Genomic DNA, 24503 nt, shown 5'->3' with positions numbered 1-24503 from the left:
CTCTGTATTCAGATTATAAGATATTTGCATTCAGCACTGCCTTATTATAGGTTTAGAAACACCAACAACCCAACTAAGCAACCAGCTGTTCAGATCCTGCTGTTCTCTTAATCCTTGCAAAGGTAAAATACTATTGTGGTCAGTGGGATCCTTGCCAGGGTAACAAGATTTAAGTCATTTTCCTTTTTTTTTTTTTTTCCTTTTTTTTTTTTTGTGTGTCTGTGTATGTGTACTTTCACCTTATATTTCATTATAAGATAGTGATCACTTAGAAGACATAACAATTTATTCCAGAAAGAAGTCACCTTTGTTTCACCATAGCTTATCCAAGCCAGAGTAGTAGTTATTTAGTAGTTATTTAGTAGCTACTTACAGTGCCTTTTATTTATTTATTTATTTATTTATTTATTTATTTATTTATTTATTTATGAGATCTGAACTCCTGTTATCACTACCAACAGGAATCTCATCATTGGCATTTACTCACAGCTCAGAGCCTACCTGGGACTTGAATACGGATATACTTTTCTAGATCTGCCTGAAGGTGCCCTCACTGGGAATCCTCTCGGAAAAAAAGCTGAATAGTTAGAGCTGAACTCCAGAACAGTTACAGCTGCTTCAGAACTCCACAAGTATATGGCAGTAATATCTCCAGGAGGCAATAATCACTAAGAAGACCTTTATCTTCATTTCCTGCTGAATAAGATGTGCTTTTCTGATAAAGGAACTGAACAATTTGGGGAAATACGGAGGAGCTCTGCTCACTAGCTTCACAGTATGACTGTTCTGATACAAGGCCAACTCTTGCTCCCAAGCCTGGAAGCTAGCGTAGCCAACCTCACTGATATGGGATGGTGTGAAACACTATTCACACGAAAGTATATCCTGCTTACCACATGTGGGATAGCCCTAGAAGGAGCACGGTTAGTAACGAACTTGTGTGACATTAATGCAGATGTTATGTACAATGTTCTGTTCCCTAATTATTAGTATATTTATGATTCTTAAATCTTGCAGTGATCATTTTTTAATTTCCTCTCCTGTGACAGCATAAAGTGGGGAAAATTATGTCTGCTCTTGAGCAATGGTACTTCAATCTCTACAGCAAAAATCTCTGTGTTCTAGCCTCACCCACACTTACATTCTTCCTGTTGTGGTTGAGGTCCTGAATGGATCAGCAGCATCCAACCAATGGCAGCCACCTCCAGTCTTGAACAATGACCTACATCTTCAAAGAAGTTTAGACATCACTTGATTTCAATTACTTGCAAAAAGCAAAGCAGGTAGCATAATTCTGGTACATACACGCAGGCAAACATCTAATGGAAATGCACCTTTAGCAGCTCATGTCTTTATGATTTAGGAAGTTACAGATCTCAGCTGTTTGTTTTCTTTCCGACTTCTCTGGCTGTGTTGAAATCACCACTGTGACAGCCAAGATGAAATAGCTGACTGTGTGAGCATTCCTTGTCCTTTCCAATCCACAGCAAAACTACTTAGCTTAAATCACCGCTGACGGGAACTAACTTCTTAAACAGGTTTGGACTTGATCCTTGTTGAGCACATCTGACTGTGCCCCAGATTGCCTAGTTCAGCTCAAAGCCAGCACATGTACCCTATTATCAGTAGCAGCAGCTCTACATCAGTCAGCAGCTGGCAGACGGGCCCTTGGGGACTTTTCTAGTCAAGGCTAGTGCAGCCCTACGGTTGCTTCAATATATTCTCCGTGTGCAAAACAGGACATATCTCTGTGCAAATGTTGTTATTGCACAATGGGTGTCATTGATAGCAGGAAAGAGACAATGCTTGGGAGCTGGACGTGCTGTTCAAACATCATTCCAGTCTTTTTATATACTCTGATTAAGGCCCTTTACTTAGAACTGCCATCATGCTGTTGCTGGCTACTTTAAGTGCATGGAGAATATATGAAATCCCTTTTTACCCTTCTTTAAAGGATGAATTGAACTGTATTTCAGTGCTTGAATTTCTAGAGTTCATGACATTCTCTTAATGTAGATTCTGGCTTATCCAAATATATGCAGACCTACCTACACAAACAGGTACATTAACAGTACCCATCTTTTCAAGCACTACATACATTTTCCCTGTTAGTTCATTCAGTTTCTCCACTGCGTTTCCAGATCATAACACCACTGTTGTCAACAATACTTAGCCTTTGATACCCTAGCAGTATTTCTCCAGCAGCGGCAAACAGGTCTGTTAGGAAAACAGGAAATCTAAAACAAAGGAAAGCTGTTACAAGGAGAATATGGGACAGACAGATGACCGAAGGGAACTAATAGACTAGAGGCCCAAGGAAAGTAATCAAAAGAGGTTGAGAATAAGGACAGCAACATTTGGGATGGTTTGCTCCCAGTGCAGGAAGCAGCAGCAGCTGATATTGTTGGGGCCAGTACTCAGATCAAGAAGGATTTCACCTGTTGCAGAAGTACAGCATCAGCATGGGGCTGCAGCTTGTAGTATATACACTACAAAGCACAAAGGCAGAACATATGAAGGGATTATTTTCCTAAACATAAATGTCTCTTTTAGATGCCCTTGGTCTCTCCCACAGGACCTGTGCTGCATTTACCAACCCTATACCAATGTCTCAGGTACCTCAGATCTCTACATTTTGCCATTAATTCCTATCACCATGCCATGTTTTAGCCTTGGGCCTCTGCCTTATCCCTGGGGACAATGAATGGTCTCCATCTAGAGGAAAACTAACCAGGTTGAAGTTGAACAGCTTTGTTAAGACCCAGGTTGTACCTGCATCCTACTGATGGATCTGACTCAGGGTAGTGGGCAACTCATTTCCCTGCCTGGCTCAACCACATGGCCAACTCCAGCAGCTTACAGAAACCCCTGCTCCCTGTCACATGTGTTGAATGCAAGCTGTGCGCAGCTGAGCACTGTCATTTCCCACAGTCACAGCTGTACAACTCAGAAGAAACAGCATAATCAAGCACCAGGCATTCCCCATTACCACAACCACGCAATCAAAGCCTTGCCTCAACACAGCCCTTTTTCCCTGTACATCCTGTCTGCCTTCGCCCGGTTTCTTTCAGTTGCTGCTGTTCCTCACTGAAGCTCTCAAGTGGCCATTACAGGAATGTCTGAGGAGATATGATAGGCGCACCTACAGCAAATAAATAAACCAATAAAGCAATAAAAAGACAAAGTGCGAGAACAAGGGGGGACATGAGCTGCTTGGAGGCTTGAAGGCCAGCCCATAGAGTCACTCAGTCTAGACTCCAGATGTGAAAGCAGAGCCTCAGTGAGTGCAATACGGGACTGCGTAAATATCTCAGCCAGATGTCTCAGAGCCCAAGCTACAAATCCTCACAAATGGTGACAGAGTTGGCTGTTGCTGTTAGCAGAGCTCTGCTTCCAAGAGAATCAGTGGTCATTCAGTCAGCAGCAGTTCATTTTTGCTGCCAGATGGGAGGGAAAACCAGGCTCAGAGTTACAGTTAGTCTCATAGCAAACTCAGCAGTCAGTGGACGGGTCATGGAGCCCTCTGTGGGTACTGAGGTTAGCTCAAAATAGCAATGGGGTGAAAGAATTGAAAATATTATAGTAAACATAAAAGCACATGATACCCAACTCATAAACAGCCTAAAGTAATGGGCTGCCATGTTAGGCACCTGAGCTCAAATTTGGATCTCCAAGACACCTCCCATTTGGTCAACTAAATTTACAGATGCTTAATGTTACATAACAAAAGTACCTTATCTTTCAGCTGCTGGAGACGAGCGTTACACTGTCTGTAAGGGGCTTGATGCTTGTATCTGCACTTTCACAAGTTAAACATCCCTCTGCTTGGCTTTCAGGTTCTCACAACATGCCTCCCAGGTAGATGCCTCACAAAAAGCACCTGAAGGGAACATGACCACCTTCCCATCTATTGCCAGCCAGATTTGTCCCTTGTGAGGCTGGAACTGGCCTCAGCTTCCTCTTTTGCCTGATTAGTCCACAGAACAGAGCCCGAGTCTCCCAGGAAATGCTTCTAACCACTAGGCTATAGTGTATTTTAAATCAAAACTTCCCCAGTCTCTTGGATTTATCCCATGCTCTATAAAATACTTAATTATTTATTGCAGCAGGGGCTAGGACCTGGGGCTCTGCAGTGAAAGTCCTTATGTAATCCATCCTGTCACTGGCCCAATTTAGGATATGTCAATTTATGACCTAGATTCTATTCAGCAAGTCACCTAAAAATTGGAACTGGCTGAATAATTTATGAGATGTTTTGTAAGCAAAAGCCCTGAGTTGGGTTACTCTGATTCACAGGGATAACATTATTTATGATTTTTTTTTGTTCAGACATAAAGGCACGTACATGTTTTAGGATGGCCAATAATTGTCCCAAGATTTGCAGTAGGATTGCTTCATTCGCCTGTTTTAGACTGCCAATAGAAAAGTGATTCACACAGTATGAAAGACAAGGTTTTGAACCAAACAGCCTAGAAAAAATTGACAAAGAGACATGTGCTGCCATATCAATTTCCTATTCCCATAGATGCAGTTATACCCTGAGACTGGGCCCTCTGAAGAAGTATCCAAAAAGGTCATCGTTTCTCTTTCTTCTTTAGATCTAGGCTCACAAGGATAATCTGGAGCGTATAAAAAAAAAAAAAAAAAAAAAAAAAAAAAAAAAAAAAAAAGATGAGGATAAATTGTGTTACATCATATTTGCCAAAGGCTAAGAGCTCACATATATCAGCAGTAGCTGATGCAGGGGGACCAGTTAAGCTGCCATGGGAAACCACCTGGGACTCTGAGAGCCAACTCACTGCCACTTTCCTCTCATTCTTAAGGTCCTAAGGGAGGTCAGATATCTGTCAAAAGACATTCTGAACACCCTGCCCCTACTGTGGTGTATTTTCTGCAAAGGTTGCAGGGCTTACTCTGATTTACACCTGTACCACATCTGACCCTCAAACCTTTGCTAGGATCTGCGTAGTTCTAAGTAAGATGTTTCCCAAGCTGACACATTCAACCCGGGGTTTAAGTCTGATTTATTTGAATAAACAGGTGTATTGTTTTAAGGTTTCATTCATTTTCCACCCTATCTTGAACTACACAATTCCCCAAAACAAAGTACAGAAAGGGATGTGCTGAACACAAACATCCTTTTCCTTATTATTCTTCACTTTCTCAAGAGAAAAGACATCAAAAATAATGGTCAAAATAAGAGTTAATTCCAACATCTAAACAAGTATATTAAACAATGTAGTCAGAGCACATCATGGCTTTCTTCCACTTCTTTGGTAATGAATGCACAGCTTCACCATGGCTGAAAGTTAAAGGGGATATTTCTTCTGGCAGTGCCCTCCAGGTCCCTTAGGCTGGCTTATCCAGCAATTGTGTTGGCAGTTTGGAGTTTTTCCCAGGGTATTCTATGGCCAGGGATGCTACAGGCCAGTTTATTAAATGTCAGTGCCCACTGCTGATTAATTTTTGAAAAAAGAAAAAAAAAAAAAAAAAAAATTAGAATATTTTTTTCTTCTGCACCACATCAAAAGCGCATCTATTTAAAGGTCTTTTCAGAGGGGATCCTTTCTTTAGTAGTGAAATAGCATGAAAGGGTTGTACTTGTAACCCTACTGTGCACAACTGACTTTCCCATACCAGGAGACAGCAAATTTTCCATGTCTTGTCTTCAAATTCACAGCACTGTTGCAACTCCTCTTTCATCACAATCTTAGAAATGTCTGCTTCAGTGCATAAATAGTTAAATAGCAAGTAGGCAGAAATGTAAGCTAAGTGAAACTTTTCCTCTTGCTATACAGGTCTCAGAGAGGTGGAACTTGTGTAATTCAGTAAAAAAGTAGGAGCTGAGATCCATGTTTGGATGAGGTTGCACAAATTCCAAAATCTTTATCTCCATCCCTGAAAAAAACAGGGTCCCTCCAAACCACAGACCACAGCAAGCTTCTCTCTGTGGAAGATCAGATTTAATCTACTTTTCATACAAATACAGTAGCTACCTAACAGCCTCAAAGCTGCATTCCTCTATGCCTGTGGCCATATCAAATTTTTGGGAAGACATGAAGAACTATTTTCAGGAAAATGGTGCTTCACTTACTCTTCAACTCTCAAAGAATGTTTTGTCTTCCTCTCTGTTTTCTGAAGCGCTGTCAACACTTACAGTGCAGTTTATTGTAAATACACAATAATAACAACTGTGCACATTCATCTCTGATTCAATTCCTATGTAAATTTATGTTAATATGCATGCAGATTAAGTCTGCCCCCCTTGGTCCTGGAAAGTTGTCAGAATGACACATGGGTTCTGAAAAGGTTGTGTACTACTGATCTGCAGTATTCAATAACTGGCAAACCAGCAACATGGAGACGGTGGATATTGCCCTTCTCTTTTGCTGGATAAATCAGTGGAGTCTTCTAGACAAAGCTGAAAAGTAGCAGTCTCTAAAACCATGACCTGCCCATATCTATTTCTATTTCACAACAGAAGAAACATTAAAAGGTGGGTTCTCTGGGGGAATGGGATGATATAAGGGTGTCTTGCTAGTGAGCATTTAAGAACCGGTATGCCATCTTCTAGATAGAAAAGCATTTTTTTCTCTCTAATATTTAGTAACCATTACAGTAATGCCTAGAGATAATGAATAGTTCTTATTTTTTCTTATCTAAATTGTTGCCATTTTTACGAGATCTCAGAAAGGCCACTTAATTTCATTCTCTTCTTTTCAAGCTCCCTTTTCTCTGTTTTAATACAAAAATAAACTGACCTGCTACCTGTGTGCGCAGCCAGAAACACTATGAGCACTCAAGTCACACCAATGGCAAGGGTGCTGGAGCGCTGCAGTTTGCTGTTCTCTGCCTTTCTGCCAGGGATGTTTGGCTAGCATGCTTTCTGGTACTTTGCAGTAAATAGAAACTAATCTTTAGTTTATCCCAGGGCTCAGTTCCTACAAGGCTCCCAGACACTTCCTAAATAATCACAACGGGACACAAATTGGGACTTCAAGAGATACAAGTGCTCTTTGCACAGGGATGAATTTCCAGTAATCCAAAAGGGGTTGGGGAAATTGCCATCAGAAACAGCAGGCATCACAACTGTTGACTCTGAAGATACACCAGACAACGAAAGTTTGATTGCCAGAAAGTATTTATAATCCTGCAGTTCACAGCTAAGGACTTGATCCTGACCTTTGATACACAAAACAGATTTGCTCTGCAACTGAAACTCTGTTGTAGCATTTTTACTTAGAAGGTAAGATTGTGTCCAGAGCTGATAAAGGTGGGAGCTGTGTCATCAGTTCTGCAGTAAGGTAACAGTTGGACCAAAAAAAAAAAAAAAAGACCAAAATCAGATGCTGCTCCACTTTTGCTCTAGTAAAACATATTGGACTTTGAAGGCTAGTGGCTTTCAGAAAAACGTGTAAGAGCAGAACTGTACCCCAAACAGCGATAAGAAACTTCAGTCATCCATTTTGTTCAAGTCTTTCAGCTGATTTAAAGACTGACACTAGGACAAACCCTTTCTCCTCCAAGCTCTTCTCATTTGACTCTGTTTTAGAGCGTTATTTCACTCTACTTTTTCAATCTCATTTTACTGAAAGCAATCTTAGCCCCAAGAGCAAAACAAGTAAAATAAAAGCAATTAAAGCCTGGATAGAAACTGTATTTTTTCTTTGAAATAGAGCCCACGTCAGACTGCTTTCCACGTACCTTGTTCGGTGTAGGTTCCATTATGGCATCCCGTCAGGCCCATTCAAACCAGGTTGCAGAAGTATTGTGGCTGGGATCCAAAACTGCCTTCCTGCCTGCAATAGTTGTTGGTGGTGATTTCATCTCAATCATTTTCTCTCTTTCCACCTCTCATGCAGCTGCCTGCCTGTCTTGATAGGACCAAAGTGTAGCTCATGGAATCTATATGATAATCACAAAAATAGTTATTTCTGCTGAAAAATGGATTTAATTCCCCCTCTAAACCTTTGTGGATTGCCAACTGGGGGTGTGAAACCAGCTGGCAAAAGATGCATTCATTTCAATTTCATGACTTTCATATACTGCAGCTTCCTGACTTTAAATGGTTCCCTCCCTCTCTAATGAGAGCACCAAGGCCTTGATTAACAGCCATCACTTTAAACAAGGTTTCGAAGAAGCTTCTTTCCATGGTAACTTCTCTGGGGAAGTCTGACAGCCTGCTCAATCCAGGGCAGCTGAATGTCTCTTCTTTCACAGCATGAGCATTTATCAGAGAAACTAAGAGTCAGGCTTGGTGAAGATTTGTATCCCTGAGTATTCTGCAAGTAACTCGCACAGCAGCGTGGGAAGGAAGCTTGAAAGTAGTGGTGGTAAAACAGTGAAAAACTAATTTCATCAATGTTTTCAAAATGTAAAGGCTTGAAATGGACTCTCTTTTATTTTATTTTTTTTTAACTCTTTCAAGACTTTTCTTAAAAAATACATTTTTATTTACTAAAAAACCTTGTCTTCAGTAGTGGTTGTTTTTTGTTTTGTTTTGTGTGTGTGTGATTGTTGTTGGTTTTTTTTTTAAAAAAAAAAAGTCCAAATAGGATTTTGGAGAGATGACTAAGCAAGAAAAACATGTGTGTAAAGCCTAATATGTTTTTTGACAGTTAATCACAGTGAAGAAAAAGGTTATCTCACAGGAAAGAGTCCTTCAAACCGGCAGAGCCACCTGGGTCAGAGCCTGCAAATGTTACATTGAATAATGATTTAGGATATGAATATTGAAATCAAAGGTATAATCCACAGAAAAGTACTATTTGCTTGTAAACCCTTGCCCTTCAAGAACCTTCCATCTGCCTACTTGGTTAATGGAAATCATTACAGACAGTAGATGGGGGCCTTGAACATAACTGAGTCCTTGAACCTGGATTTACAGAGATTTTAAATAGTCTCTACAAGGACGCGTGCTTCAACAGGACTGCAATATACATCCTTCTTGGCCCAAGTATGCTTCCATTCTGTGACCTTGCCTCCTTTTCATTGATCTTCCCTGGGAGATGGAAGAAGAGCAAGGCCCTTTCAGTACAGGACTGCTGACATGAAGTGTACATCTAAATTGCAGTCACATGGTGGCTGCTATGTAGTGCAGGCTATGGCATGCCCCTAGCTAAACTTAAAAACTCTCTGGGAACTGACAGTCGTCGTGTCAGCACAGACTTCAGTAAACCTACTTGAAAAGATAGGATTAACTAGTTTGTGCTAAGTACTGTATTGCCATAACTTGATTGCTACCAGCATTTCAAGTAATTTAAACCTTTCTGGATGTTTTTGTACCAGACTGCTGCCACTGTGGTAGCCACTTGTGGGAAAATGGTAGCACGCTGCCACTAATTTAACAACCCCAGAGAGCATGACTGACTTAGGGTTAGAACAGTTTTTGTTTAACATTTAAATTAAGTGTTGTTGTGCTTCTGTTTACTTATAGGTTCGTTCCTGGCTGTCAGAGTATTTGTTTACATTCAGTGAAAACATGAAAAGAAATACTGAGGTGTGGGTAGGGAGATGAAGGTAAAATACAGAGAAAGAAAAAAGATTCAACCCTAAACAAAAGCTCTCCTGAAGTTGATAGCATCACCAGGCTAGCTAAACAAGTGAAAAAGAGTCAAAGATTCCAGGCACAGCTCTCTTCTAGGGAAGGAATACACTGCATCTCATTTCTGCTGGGCCTACTGATACAATCTACAGAAAATCCATCAGCAGTTGAAAGATTGCATTCATTGTCAATGCATTCCACCACTTTGGTGTCCCTACTTTTACAGGCTTATTATATGCACAGTCATGCAATTTCCTATGAAATAGAAAGACAATACAAACTCCTTTATTGTTATCTTATAGAACCATTAGAACTCTGTTCCTTTATATATTAATTTCCTTCATTTTGTTGTTTCAGCTATGAGTAATTGCTATAAATTCACCTTGAAGCAAACTGTGGCATATATCTCTATACATACATCTGCACTCTCACTTGCATACACACACACACGTGCATATATACACACACCTCAACAGTGAACAGCAGAATTTACTAAAAAGCAAGGAAAAACTAGCATAATTCATAAAGAGGAGAGAAATAACACTTGATTATGAAGTACTACACCTTAGATATCTCTCAATTTTTCTTCTGTCATAATTCTGTTTCTAGAATTGTGATGTTTTCTTCTTGCACACCTGTGCCTTGATAAGGTAGGCTTTTGGAAAATCTCATTGAATTGGGATACTCACAGAAAATGATCTGACTAGTTTGTATAAAGGGAAAGAGGAACTTTTGAATCAAGTGAGTGAAAAGAGTGAGGCTAAAGTACAGCTTAGACTATAGCACTGTCAGTGAAGAGTGGTAATAGCTATGGAGCCTTTGTCTTGGAACAGGAGCTGAAAAGGACAAATAGGTTCAAGATAACAGTGCTTAAACACTGAAGTCATTGTACACATCCCCACCAAATCCAAGGAGCCTTGTTGGTTCAAGATCAGAACTTTTTGCTGAGCTGTAGTATCGTGACATACCTCTCTCCATATACACTTGCTTCTAATACCAATGTGGATACAAATTTCACTCAAGTGAGACATAGGACTGGGAGAGGAGAGTGTGCTTGAAAACGGATTTAACAGGCCTCCAGCAGATTGTGGTTGGTGCCAGTCCTCCCAGCCCTGAAACTTAATGGTAGGGCCCAGGTCATCTCCAAAGATTCTTCTCTCTTGATTTAAATTTAGGAATCTCTACAAGAATAATAACAACACATTTTCTATTTCACCTAGTCAGTGCTAAACACAATGAATATAAAATAAAGAAAGTCACCTGCAAGTAAATGTTGGACCTCATAAACAGCGCAAAGTATCATTAGTCACATTCAAGATGAAAAGAAGACTCTTCATCTGGAGAACCTGTGAAGTTCCTACTATGTAAAGCATCATTTGAGCTTTTATCCTCAAAAATTATGGGAAGTGAATCTAATCTGTCTCTTCACTGAATTAAGAGCTTTCAGTCATTAATACAACACGCAACCAAAGGCAAGTCTCCACTAATGGACTTTGTTACTACTGGCATGGATGGTGTGAAATTCATTTCAAGATTAATGCTAGAGGTTTTGTGTTGTAGTACACCCTCGATACACTGTTAGTGACAGTATTATAATCTCATGCTCCAAACCCAAGGCTGTATATCCTGTTTCTTTCAGCACTTCATTACGAACAAGAGACAACTACTATATAAACCAATAAAGATGTACATATACCATCCCAGAAGACAAGAAAGATGTACAAGTCCCACATGTAATTCAGACTGAAACATTAGCCAATGTGGCAGGCATCCCAGGATCCTAATTTATATATATATATATATTTATATTTTTATTAATTAAAAAAAAAAAAAAAAAAAAAAGCCTTTCAGAGCTTTCACAAATACATAAATAAATACAACTCCAACAACTCAAAAGGAAGAAGTCACCTCTCCAGGACTTCGTGAATTCAGCAGGGCCCCTTGCCTTGCTTGGATAGCAAATGCAGTTTCATAAGTCCATGTGTACTCAGACACCTGTACTCAGACACAGCTTAATCCATAGCCAAAATACATTTCTATTTACCTGACCAGTGAGGAGACAGCTCGAGCTGTTCCTCACTCTTCTATCTCATAAGAGAGTTCTAATATTGCATTGCAGGTAAAGTACAAGTAATGGGAGAGGAAGAATAATGGGTAAGGAGAGGAGTAACTTATGTCTCTTCTATAGCCCTTTGGAAGATCTCACTGAAGGACATTTTCTTCATCTGTTGGTGAAATTAGACCCAAAGTCTGCTCTGTCTCCCCAGGTAAAACTAGAAGCTCTTTTTATTGAGCATGGTCTTGTTTTGGTTGCCTGGTCCTGACATATAATACCATAAAAACACACAACAGGGGATTCTCCTCAGAAACATAATTTTGTGTCAGAGTATCTCAGAGTCTAAACATTTCCTGTCAGACCCTTTATTCTTAGTGCAGCCTGGCTTTCTGCAAGCACCTTTGTAGTCCAGCTGGATATCATTACATAATTAAGCATATGAGCCAGGAGGTAGTCTTGAGCATGGCAATTTTACCATGTAAGATCAAAATGTTATTCTTCCTTTCAGAAGCCATAGTGCCATTTGTTGTAATACCTTCATGCAAGGGATCAAATATAGTATTGATTATTCATTACCACCTTTAAAGAGGTCAGTTAGCTTCTGGAATTTAGGCAGCTTCTGGGGATCTGAAGTAATATAGGGCCTCAGGGCTTGATGATTCATCTTGACCTGAAGCTTTGAAATATCACCTGCTGTCTGGATTGTTCCTGCTTGCTGCCTGGCATTTCAAAGTCTCTCTCTCTCCCTTTTTCCCCCCCAAGGCATCAGTCTTACAGACATTGCTAGATCAAGAGAAGCAAAGAATGCAAAAGAAAGTGAAAGTGAGAAGACCATGAGTTGGGAGCCCAGCTGGTATACATATGCTTTACTAAGCTTGAATTGAAAATGAGTATCACTATTCTTGTTCTGCATGCATCCTACTGTGTTCAGTTATTGCATCACACAGAAGAGGCATGGGCGTATCCTGTGGCTAGCTCCGTTGTGTCCAACATGGGTTAACTAACTGTTCAATATCTTAACACAGGGAGTTTTTCAACCTTTCTGTGACAATTTGATCCTCCAACATGTTGGAATAGAGGAGTGTTTAGAGGAGACTGGAGGTGTCATTTTGTGGAGACCCTGACAACATTTAACACACTACATTTTGTATTTATTGACTTGAGGAAAAAAAATCAATGTTATATTCATCTAGAGACTATATTAAAAGTTTCCATTGTCTACAATACTGTCTGTATGTTATAGAATAAACCTCCAAGTGTGGTTTTTTTTTTGGCAGATGGTTAAATATTTAAGTAGTTACCACATGTTAAAAAAATATATATATATAATTGGAAGACTTGAAGCAGTTAATATTTATTAGTCATGAAGAGTTTGACAGATTGGATGTCTTCTTACCCACACAATCTCTAGCAGAAAAAATAAACCCTTTATCTTTCATTGTATGTGAAGCAAGCTTTTCTATGAGGCAGTAGTGGAAGGCATGGACTTCTTAGATTTCTTAATATGAAACACCGAGATTAGTTGCTACCACTTAACTCAAGAACAGGACAGAAAACATGGAAATGAAAAGGTTTTGCAAACCTCTCCTGTGGAAATGCACAAAATTCACCCTAGGAAATGCCCAGGGCCCAAACAAGACTGTGTGCTACTTAAGCTTTCACTGTATATTATGGTGTCTCTAGCAAAGTTGCAGGGCTATTTCAATCACTGTGGCTTATCAGACAGCATCATCTTCTTTTAGCTTTGCCTGTTCTGTTGGCCTTACTTGCAGGAGAGGAGGTGCAGAGAGCAAAGGTAGAACCGTTTAGTGGTACTCCAGAACTGCATACGACAAGACTCCCTGAAGAGGTTACTGGAGGCCAAGAACAGACAGATTATTACAGTCACTCTAGATGCCAGTTTCACCAAACATGTCCTCTTTTATCTGTCCGGAAATCTGACTGAAAAGAAGCATTGGGATGTTTGCCTGGGCTTGCTGGCTGCCCTACAGACAGGTCCAAGCAGGAGCAGTGACATGGTTCTCACTAGGCTGCTGATGTCCAACCACCCTGAGCAAACCAAGGAGCACAGTTCAGCACTTGTCATGACGAATCTGGCCAACACAGCTGCCCTGAGCCAACAGCCATCCCACATAGACAGCAGGCTGGATGAACTCAGGACAGACTTAGGGGCATCTGCACAGCACATACATGGTAGGTCTAATGTGCTCTCCATCTGTCAGACTGTCAGTACGTGCAAATGTTCAACTTTGCTCTGTCCAGGTAAAGCCTGTGCAATGGATGTGCATACTACCCATGTATAACAAAGCAGCCACTGGAAACTGTTCCCATCTTTTGGAAGATTGATACGGACTCTGTCAGTGATTCACAAAAAACATGAATCAAGTAAGGAAAAAAGTCATAGCATCATTGTTAAACTATATATCTGTCTGGCTAGCAAGAAATGATACATCACCCTATCTTACCTCTCTTTTCTTAATAGCGTCACTGAATGGTCAGTGTATGCCACAAGATGAAATCCCTGGGGATCAATATTCAAAGGCAAATAGAAAGTAAGATAAACCTGAACGAGTCGTCTTAGTAATGAATTTTGCATGTATCCACATGCAGTATTAAAAAGCATGGCTGCACAGGATTAACTGTGGCAGACAAGGGGATGAGTGGAAAGGATTTTCATCAGTGTCTACAGCATGAGGCCAAGGGCAGACAGCAGTATGTAATATATCTGCAATAACTCTCACCTGGCACAAACCAGTAGGATAGAATTGGCCACCTGGCAGGTTGAACACAGTCCTGATCTGGATTCACCCAGCACAGCCCTCAGGAGGACCCAAGAGAGGAACTGGGAAGCAGCCTTTGATACCAAGCTGTGCCAATGCTACACCCTCCCTCTCTGTGGCCAGAAGAAATGAGTTGCTGAACTCACCGAGGGGATTTTTCTTTATCCTAGAAAAAAATCTTTAAGGGCTATCCCAATGGCATACGAATAGATAGGATGTTTTCCAGCTTTATTATTATTGTTGTTGCCATCATTATTATTATTGATAAAATTTTTAATGGATTTTTTCCCCAGTGTCTTTTTCTTTCTGGACAGTAGCAATTCATGCTTTCATTATCTCATTGCCATAGTGAGACTCTGTGGAAAACCAGTAAAGTTAAGAGACACAATGAAAGCAAAACCTGTTTTAAATGAAAAAAAAAAAAAAGATTCAGAAGTTTTAAGCTTGTTGTAGAAAGTCTGTTAAAGCTTCAGTATCTTTCCTCTTCAAGGAGGGATCCACAATCCTCAGCCCTAACAGCCCCCCAAAAAACAAACAGCAAATCAGGAGACAAGACAGGAATAGAACCAAGAAGGAAAAAAGAAGCCACAACCTTTTAAAAATCAAATTTCACAGGATTCCTTTATGCATCATAAAGAATCAAAATGGAAATGAGCCCACATTGTTTCCTCCTCAAGTACCCAGCAGAAAAATCTGCACCTTAAAAAGGTTTGACCTCAACATAGGCCATAATGTAAAAATGTGAGGATCTTGGAAACTTGTGCTTTTCCTGGACTGGGGCCCAGATTTTGTAATATATCTTGCCTGTTACTATTTTTCTTGCTTATTCCAAAGTAGAAAAGGCTCTTTTGAAGAAATGTGTTTTCTAGACACTTTGATACACCGGAGTTGGGGTCTGTTTAAATACTTCAGGCTTGATATATACACATACAGTGGTAACATATTCTGGGTATGAGCCAACATTGCCTGTCTGGATCCAGTTCTTAGTATTGATATGTTGTAAGACAATAGACAGAGTGGTCTCTACCTTAACATGTTGAGTATACACTATGCCAGACAGATAATACATGCACTTGCTGTGCCTTTATCTTCTTCAGCACAGTTTTAATTAGCTGCACATGAAAGAATTTATGCCCACATTGAAAGCTGCCTAAATGAAAAGGGGGTTACTAGTACACACTGGCACTGCATCACATCTGCTTTGAAAATGAATTATATATATATATATTTGCTCTTACAATATGCAAGAAAAAAAACCTGTCAAGAGTTTGATGCTCTAAGTGCCTGTCAATGGAATGGAATGAATACTCTTTCAGAGGCCACTTTGTTGGCCTTGACACAATGTGCTTTTGCACATTGACCTGCTCTTCTATTCCTGATGATCTTCAGGCTGAGCTGAAACTGTGGCTACATACTGTTAAGCCTACCATGAAAAGCACATGGACAGTCAGGTACCTCGTTTTACTTATTCTTTTTGGTATCTAGAGAATACATATGCAAATGTGTCATACTTTCATGTGTGTCATACCAGTTCACTGAGGACATCAGAGTAACAGAGACAAAGGGTCAAATTCATTTCACTACTCCAGACAAATCTTTAAATCTAGCTAAAAGGGGGGCATCTATACAATAACTAACATTTACTTGCCCCACTAAAATTAATTTCTGCCATATCTTATCAAATAATCTGCCATGAGAGAAAGTTTTCCCTACTGGAACATGCATAAGTCACTCTAACTTTTGTGGCTGCAAACTGAAAGCAATTCTTCCTCCACCTTCCTATGTTTGCTCAGGTGCAGTTTGGTTTCCACATGAACTGATTCATGAGAACCTGCCTTAACCAGCAAGCCAACAGGAGTCACCAACCAACTTGCACTGACTTTGCAAACAAAGTCCTCATCCTGAAAGAGTCTGTTACGTAAAAGTACACTCCATAAAACCATCTTTATATTTGTAACTTATTGTAAGCCCTTAGGTGATTTGCCTTTAAGGATGACTACATTTTTAATCAATCAGCAAGGCATGTGGTATATAAAGTTCATGCTAGCTTGAGCGGCAGTGGACTGTGTTTTTCCCCTGGTGAACAACCCCCTTCATAGCCTGTGAGCTTTAGCTGGTGAGGTTATGCAGCCTGCCTATTAGGACTGCTCTCAGTCACATGCCTGACTGCACTCTCAAGTCTCAGGGCCAAGAGTAAACTTTAAAGGAACTCTGCCAATTAAATGTAAGCAGAAAACAAAGACGGCATTTTTAACCACGGCAAATGCGATCAGAAATGTTCTCGTGATGCTGGTAACGAACATTATTTTTATTATTTTGCATTTGGTAAAGATGGCTTTTAATTGAATATTAAAATCTTCATGAAATTCAGCTGTCTAAAAATTAGAGTTGACCAAATTGTCCACCGTCCAATGGAAGTAAAATAAATATATTTTACTAGTGGTGAAAAGTAAGCTTAATTCTGAAAGACAGTAAAGATTTTCTGAGCCAAATTTTTACAGTTTTGTTTTGTGGATCTTATGAGGTTAAAAAAAAAAAAGAAAAAAAAAGTCTAGATGGCATGCATTATCTACAAGAGGCAAAGACAAAACATTGTGGAAAGGTTATCCCAGATGAATTCCAGTAAACTCTTTGTATCACATCATAGTCCAAATATACTACAGCAGGTTGCAGAAAACATATTTGAGGGATGACATACGGAATTTTATACAATGTACTTGGATTAGTTCTTGTACTCTCTCAATTTTTAATATAATTGATTCAGTCCTCAGTTCAGAAAATGTAATGTCCCAGTGTTTTAAATGCTCTACTGGATTGGGACCCTACCTACAAAGAATCCAACTACACAGAAAGACTCCAAATAGGTTTTCTGGCCTTTGAAATGTCAGTATTTTCAATTCCTTTATCTTGTTTTTCCTTTCAAGATTAAAAACAAGTCGTGAGCATATTACTAGGAAGCTCCTCTTCAGTGGTCAAAGGACCTTGATTCTAAACTTGTCGAACTATGAGGCAGCTGAAGGCTATGAGTGGGAAGATGGTCATCTGTTTGTCATGGCCTGCCCACAGCTTCTAGAGCAGTATGGGCTGCATAATGCCAGGAGAAGCAAGTAGCATATAAAAAAATTCAGGGTGTCCAAAACAGACACTGGGTTGCCTGTTACATTTGCATCTGGGTTGCATTTACATATATATATATTATATATAATATTATATATATATATATATAATATTATACATATCTATATTTTTTTAAACAGATCTTTTTTGGAATACATTGTATTCATTTCTCCTGATGCTTCCTGACACCCTCCCGAATGTCTCAGGAATGTGCTAAACAAAATGGAGAATAAAAGAAGCTGCCTTAACAAGCTCTGATCAGATGAACTTTTGCTTAAAAAAGAAGTGAGAATGAGACCATTCCAAAGGGACCCCCTGTAATTTCTACCATGATTTCCATAATTCAATACCTTACAATTATGCAGTTCAACACCATCTGAAAGAACCAATAAAGACAGATTGATTACTTTATTTGTATACCTCACTGTGGGACAGTGTCACTCTAAGCTGTCAAAGCTAATTTCATACCAGCACTCGATCTAAAATTAGACTAAGGACAAGGAAGTGTTCTTTCCTCCACAGTGATCACCTAAACCTTACTGAGGCAACAGAGTCTGAAAGTCTGCAAAGCAGTGAGTACTGGTGGATGACTATTGATGGAAAGCCCCATGAACTCAAGAACAGGCCCAAGCTCTTCCTGAGAACTTACACAATTTTCAGTAGGGTGCCCAAAATATCCACTAGGGACAGGTCTTGAAATTCACTCAGAGATGGTAACCAGCCAGGGAAGATGAGTATCTAATGCACTGACTTGAAGTACCGAGAATGGTTCTTGTTTTCCAGAAATCATAATCAGCCCTAACAGAAGCAGAAAACACGGAGCACTGGCATCTTCTTCCCACAGCTGCCTTACCACTGACATCAAGGATCACAGTCTCAGTCCCTGCACTTCTACCATGCCTGAACACAGTGTGGAAAATTTCTGCTCTGTGTTTGGGTGGAGGTAGCACCAAGCTTCTCATTTCTCAGAAACTTTCATGCCGTTTCACAGATACTGAGTGGAGGCCAAGGAAATGTCTTTTGCCTCTGCCTTCCACAAACAGTTTTAGCACTTCTTTACACCCATTTGATTGCACTTGGATTTGAGAACTTGCCTCAAGTCAATAACAGGGTTTGCTGCTCTGTGGAAGACAATGCCTTCCATACAATCATGACATAACACAAACACAGGTCAGCGCTAAACTTCCTCCACTGCCACTCCAGCCTGGGGCCACCTCTGAGAGCTTACGCTAAGCAGAGGATTGTCCTCATCCAATTCCACAATCGTTGGCCTGCCATCACCTTGAAACACAGGATGGGTTTGTACGTGTGTATGTAGGGACATATGCCTCGTTATTTTGTAGGAACACCTCATGTGCACACAGTGCACACAGGCTATGAGTGTGTGTGTGCATGCAGATAGATAAACAGATAATCTGGAATTATTTCAAAGCAATTGAGACATTTTTCTGTCTAGCTGTTTCGCAATGACTTGGCCTTGGGATCTTCCAGGGAGCTCTATGTATGAGTGACATACTTGCCTGTTTTTACAGCTCCTGCCTTATGTCAATTTAAGCATCTTTCCTACACCTGGAGGAGTTCAACAAACATCAGCTCACAGGTGTCACCCTCCATTGGCTGAAGGCTGGCTCCAGAGAGTCTAGCCAATATCTGCTTTGGCTATTAACAGGCTTGGAGAGGCCAAGCTCAGTGTGTGGGGGGAAACAGGGGGGAGGAGAAGGTGGAAGGAAAAGGAAGGAGGTACATGTATGCGCGCGTGCATTTGCTGCTGCTTTAACTTTCCATCCATTTAAGAGTTTAAATACTAGTCAAGCACTTAAAATAACATTAGGACACATTCCAGCTTTCTCTGCCAGTCAGAGGGAAAAAATGTTTGAAACCTTGCATCTCAGCACCCCAAGGGCTTTATGATTTGTTAGGTTTAGTAGTTCAGAGGATTAAAAAGACAGAAATATTAGTAGAAAAAGAAGAGGAAAAAAGTCAATGCATTCGCTGAAGCAAATCTAATGGGTTGCTCGGCCAGAGAAGAAAAGGTTCTACTACCTGACTGAATCTTATTTATATTTCTTGCACCACAATAAAAAATAATTTTGTAGACATTCCCCCCGCCTTTTTTTTTTTTTTTTTTTTTGCTATGCTAGTCACATTTCCTAAATCCTTTATCAACGGCTGCTCTGCATATGAATGGGCTGTAATTGAACTGTCACATTCATGAAGGTCAGTAACCTTTCATTAGGAAGAATGTGTCTTTCTTGATAAATTGGAAAGTCCCTGAGGATTTGAAAGCTTTTTTTTTTATTATTTCATTCTTTCAAATATACCTCAAAAATCTAACAGATCTTTCTCTCGCTTTCTCTCACTTTCTTTTCATAGCACTCTGACAAACCCCTTGTCTTTGTCTTTGTCGTAGGCAGTTCCATGCAAAATATTCAATCACATGCTTTCGCTGTGACCTTCTTAAAAGCAAAATGGGAAGCATAAGCCCCCCACCCTCAAATCCTCACTTTGAATTGCAGATAGCTGATACTTCTGCTTAAAAAAAAAAAAAAAAAAAAAATCAAAATCAAAACCTTGGGATTACAGTTTTTGCCATGCTCTTGCTTCTTCAGAGGGACTTGAGTATCTACTGTAAAGTGACCTAAGTCAAACTGTCTTGGTGACATATTTTGGTGTGTCCATTTATCTCTATAGACAGAAAGCCAAACACCTCAAGTAGCGACAGGCTGTATGTGAAAAACACATTCTGGGAGAGAACTATGCTTAAAGTAAGTAAATAAGTAAACAATCAAACAAACAAACCACCACCCTTGGTAGTGCAGACAGCTTTCAATCCCTGTCACAGAGTAACTCCATACAACTCAGTCTTCTCTAAGGAAAGCAAGCTCTTCATAGGAATGTTTTTGTTCCTTGGTCTGCGCCCTGACACAGCTTAGTCTGTAAGAGAAGCTTTGTGATTGCCATACTCATAACCACTGCCAGAAGCTCAATTCCTCCTCTTGCTCTAGGTTTCAATAAGAAAACACACAGGGTGCAAGGAAATGTGTTGAGCTTCCCACCCTTACCAGTGCAAAGGTGCTTTCAGATGACTTAAAAATACAACTGAGACTGCTGAGTGCAGGGAGAAGCCCTCTATTCCTGTTGCTCCCAAGACTAGGCCATGTTCTAGGTAGCTAAGCCTAGGACCCATCTTCAGTCAGATGGCGAGCTTGATGTCAGGGGTCAGAAAAAAGGCAGCTTGTGACAAAGTTGGTCATTATCCAGATAGAAACAGCAGCCTTGAAAAGGAGAGGCTTAGTAAAGGAAAGCAAGCATCTAACCTTTGGTGCTAGCTAGTGAAATACTTCAAGAAGTAATTTGAATTACAGGTTCTCCAGAGCTGTCAGAAGATTATCCTTTTTTTGTCAGCCCCAACAAAATCGTGATGATTGAAGATTCACTGCTCCAAGACAGAATACAGAGGAATGAGGAGGAACAAGGTATAATTGCAAAGCTGTTGGAGTCCTTTCATGGTGCAGGCCGCATTGGAATCTTTTCCACTCGAAAGCAAAAAGAAACAAAACATTTATTTTGATGTTTTGCAGGAATGGTTGAAGAATGAATACTTTCATTAATTAGGCTTAATTTACCTTGCCTAAGCACTCTCTCAGCTAGTGCACTTCTGCTGAGTTTATATGCTTAGCTCTGAATGGGAATCCTTTACTGCAGGACAATTGGATCTTCTTGTACTAGTAAGGGAAGCCATGTACAAAAAGACTTTCCCACAGCAAAAGAAGAAAAGTTCTACATGTATTAATGTCCTCCTCCAGCAACAGTAGTATGTCTGAATTCACAGAGTATGTCTTTATCTAAAACTTCGGTGTCCTCTTACACTCCAGTTCTGCCACCACTATCCAGACACAGAGTTCATGGTGGAGTCTAGCCAGGCTGTGGCCAGAGGCATAAATTGGCCTAGATCATCACCAGAATTCTCTCTGACACTGCTGAAATACAGGTATGTATGATAAAACTGTAAAGAAAAAGGTTAGGTTTATTAATGGCTAGAGGTATGTGCCAAACACTGCCTGTGACTCTAAAGTAACGGAAAGGCCTTCAGAGACTGAGTTGCAGTGCCATGTTCAGACTGCCCAACATAAGAGCTTAACTTAGAAATCACATCCGCAGTGGCATCTAAGGTCAAAAAGCAAGGAGTGATTCAGACTCCTACCTTCCTGAGCTGCAGTCACAACACATCAAGTAGGCATGACTGACTTCTCTACTTGCCTGAGTTGGGTACCAAGATGACTTTTTTTCCACTGACTACACAGGAAGCCAAGGTCTAGCAACGTGGCATAGCAGGTGGTCAGAATTGCTCATCAGTCTCTTGACCTGACATGTTGTCATTTCTCCCATGCTTCATAGCAAGCAACTGGAATACAGCTCACAGTTCCTAGCTCCCAGCCTATTGATTGCTCTATGGAATAAAAAGATATATTCTTGTGAAATGCTTTTCAACTGTATATCAGGAGGTGACTTTGTCGTGAGCACTGTTTTGGAGGCAAGATTCTGACTACTTTAGTAGGAAAACACTAATAAGCACGGAAAAGCAACTTATATTTTAATGCAAAGCACGGTTTATGGACCAGTTTTCCCAAGAGTTAATTTGGAAATCTTTGCTGTTTTAATCTCCTGCAATGTACGTGGGTGTGCCAGTGATCTGGAGAATGGTTTCGTGCGAGCGCCCAAACATTCAGATACTTTCAGTTGCCAAAAGAACAGAATTAACTGCCAGTCAAATCAACTCAAGTGGAAGACTGCAATCTTGGGAAAGAAATCTTATCAAAATAAATATTTTTAAAGATATTTTATATCATGCCTGGCCTTACATACCCCTGAAGCAACACTTCTCATGGCATCTTGTTGTTTCTTTTCTCAGATAAAAGGTAAAAAGTCAAGAGCCAAGTGAATGTGAGGTAAAAACTTACAAATCTGTGGAGAGATTCTGGTCTGATTCATGTTCATTTTCTCTGTCCAGGGTATCCAAATTTGTTTTCTCACTTGAACCTGGAGATAGTTTCCTACATCTCAGTATTTGGATTCATATGCAGCTAAACCTTTTTGTATCTCAGACTTCAGTTCAGGATTACCTCAAACAAAGCTCCGAAAACTACATAGGAAAAAGAAAAGAAAAGAAAAGAAAAAGAACAACAGAGTGGGGTATATCACCTCATTATATATCTCCAGACCAAAACAATGAGGCTTCTCAGGCACTATGTACTGTGTATAAAATAAAAGTGGTTAAAGAATTTGTTTAGAAGTGTTTAAGCATTTTCCAGGCAGCCGGTGAATAAATCCACTTTACCACTTCATGGCTTTACAAAGAAGCCCATCCATTAACATGGGAACCCTCTTGTTTGCATTTCTTAACAGCTGACATTTGTACCTTTCGAAGGAAAGTGAAGGGCATCTCATTGCCTCATTGTTTAAATCAGTGTGGAAATAATGGGGATGATAGGGAATTGGAGCTAATTTCCTTTGTCTCCTATTCAGCAGATAATGGTGGTATGTGCGGGATGCTAAAGGCCAGGGAGAGGAGGTGACCTGAAGATGACTTCATTCTTATGAGGTTTATCAAAGGCTCCTGTCAGTCAAATGCATGCTGAGAGATTGGGGACTGGCCATCTGGTCCAAAGTTAATCAAAGAGGAAAAAGGAAAGTAAGGAGGTGAAAAATCCCCTTGTCAGCTTTGTGCTAGGTGGAGAGAGACACAGACAGGGGAGGGAACTCCGGTGCTCCAGCAGCCCAGCACCCAGGCTGGGTAGCAAGGCTGCACGCAGGGGAATAAATGCCATGCAGTGGGGTGGAGGAGTGTGGGGGTAAGGGAAAAATAGCATTGTTTTGATTTTTCACTGGGATGATCCCGTAGCAGTTTAAAGTGGTGAGCCTGAAGGTCACTGCTGCTGTTAGCCATGTGGAGCAGAGGCACAATTGTTTCACTTGTCCTTAGGAAAAAAAAAAAAAAAAAAAAAAAAAAGGAGAACGGAGGGAGTGACCGACTAAGAGTAGGGAACTGGTGTGATGTAAAACACAGGACTTTCTGTCAGGGAGCCAGACTTCTTTCCTCAGACTTCGGTTACTTGCAAGCAGGAACGAGGTATAGCCATGCCACCTCCATGTCCCGCAGAAACAAATTTACACAGCTCCTCACCTGCTATCCTCTCCACCCACTGGACTAAAAAACAGGTGTCCTGCAAATACTAGCTGCTTCTGACATGTTTGTGTGGCCCATAGCAGCTTTCCTGTCAAAACTGGCCCATATACATTTTAATACAGTGTGTAAGCTAAGTGGGAGTTTAGAGGGGCGGTTAAGAAAATAGAGTTTGATTTGGTTTATGCTGAAAAGGTCTCACGTAATGCTTGTACGTAAGGAGAAAGACACCAATCAGACACCTGATGTACTGTTTAAATGACTGTGTTAAGTAAAAATACATTATTTTGCCATAGATACATTCTGAAGCACGACAAAGTGTGACAGCCTGTTAGTCTGATTTCTATAACCAGCCCTGTTCTGCCGAAATCGGCTAAATAGAGACATATTTTTAAAACTACAAATGTCCAGATTGTGTATTCCCTCCCTCACGCTGGCAAGTAGTCATGCTAATGAGTAGTCTCCTTGACTCCAGGGGAAAAATTCTTGCCAGCAAAGGTTTCACAATCCCAGCCCTAAACATTTATAAAATGATTAATCAGTGTGAACTGACTTAAAGAAAAAAAAAATATCAAAAAAGAGGAAATGAGGGAAGGCTCTTTCGAATGCTGCAAATTCAGGTTGAGCACTAGGAGATATTGTTGTAGGCTTGGGCACAGCAAGGGAGAACATGACAGAAACATGATAAAACCTGGGAGAACTAGAATAAAAGAGCTTGGCAGATTCATGTACCTGGGGGTGGGACTAGATTCTCCAGTAAGTTTCCATTCTGCTTCCTCTTCAGGTCGAGGCCCAGCCAGGCCTCCACAGGAAAGAACATAC

The 24503-nt window shown here is 40.4% G+C and overlaps 1 long non-coding RNA gene across 1 annotated transcript in view; it reads right to left on the bottom strand.

Moving 5' to 3' along the window:
• Positions 1–24503, bottom strand: part of LOC118162444 — a 42257-nt gene that overhangs the window by 3722 nt on the left and 14032 nt on the right. Inside the window, exons 5-6 of the long non-coding RNA XR_004748454.1 lie at positions 20560–21033; positions 7705–7905 (exon numbers count right to left, since the gene is read on the bottom strand). This is a non-coding gene — a long non-coding RNA (uncharacterized LOC118162444). The remainder of the gene's footprint in view (positions 1–7704; positions 7906–20559; positions 21034–24503) is intronic.

Source organism: Oxyura jamaicensis, chromosome 2 (genome assembly GCF_011077185.1).
Source record: "Oxyura jamaicensis isolate SHBP4307 breed ruddy duck chromosome 2, BPBGC_Ojam_1.0, whole genome shotgun sequence".
In the NCBI taxonomy this organism is placed as follows: domain Eukaryota; kingdom Metazoa; phylum Chordata; class Aves; order Anseriformes; family Anatidae; genus Oxyura; species Oxyura jamaicensis.
The sequence above is the reverse complement of the archived record's forward strand: the minus strand, read 5'-3'. Positions and strand labels throughout refer to the sequence as shown.